The sequence below is a fragment of the Fukomys damarensis genome, unplaced genomic scaffold (assembly GCF_012274545.1).
Source record: "Fukomys damarensis isolate Sample0158 unplaced genomic scaffold, DMR_v1.0_HiC HiC_scaffold_39, whole genome shotgun sequence".
NCBI lineage: Eukaryota > Metazoa > Chordata > Mammalia > Rodentia > Bathyergidae > Fukomys > Fukomys damarensis.
This window is the reverse complement of record NW_022900951.1, coordinates 127,433,417-127,434,258: the sequence shown is the minus strand read 5'-3', so window position 1 is coordinate 127,434,258 and position 842 is coordinate 127,433,417.

Below are 842 nucleotides of genomic sequence, written 5' to 3'. Positions count from 1 at the left end.
CCCGCCCGGCACGCGCACTCCCGCCACTGCCGCCCGCTGCCCCACCTAGCCCCTTCTCTGCTCCCATCTGAAGAAAGCACGTGGCTGCTGCTGCCGCTGCTGGGGAGCAGAGAGCCTGTGAGAATTGCGCTCCCCTTCCTCCGTCCTCCTCACCCCTGTGCCCAGTGCCTGCCCCAGGGGCCTGCGGAGGAGAGACCACCAATGCACCCACCACTCAGGCTGCGCACGTGTTCGTGTCCTGGTTCCTTGCCCTCATTCGTCACCTGGTGTTCGCAGCCACCGCCCAGTCCTCCCACAGGCTCAGCCACCCTCCGCAAACCACAGGAAGCGCCCCACTTCTCCCAGGCCTTCCGCCCGCGTCTCCCCACCCTCCCGCTTTCGTAGTTGGAAGGAAGAAGGCCAAGGAGGGGCGAGAGGGGCCCCAGGGCCCGAGCGATGGCTGTCACCCTCCGACCCGCGGGCGCAGAGTGGCCCTGCAAGCCTGACATGGGCCACATCACCAACTGCTGCATTTGTTGTATTTTTTTAAGTTGAAATTGATGAAGTTAACATTTTTATTGTAATTTTAGCCTTAGCGTGTGGGGCTTTGTCCCTTTTTTGTTGTTAGCCGTGTACAGAATGTATCTTTTCTTTCTCTTTCTTCCTTTTTTAAACTTCTTTTCTCCTTGGCTAACCCTTGGCAGGGATGTTTGTGGAGGAAAAGCGGGGCAGCCTGGGCTGGAGAGGCGTGGAAAGGACGGTCCTTGCTCCCTCGAGGGGCAGGGCCACCCACCAGGCTCCTCTGCTGCACCTGTCTGCAGGCCTCATGAGACCGCCCTCCTGGGGTGAGCACTTCACATGTG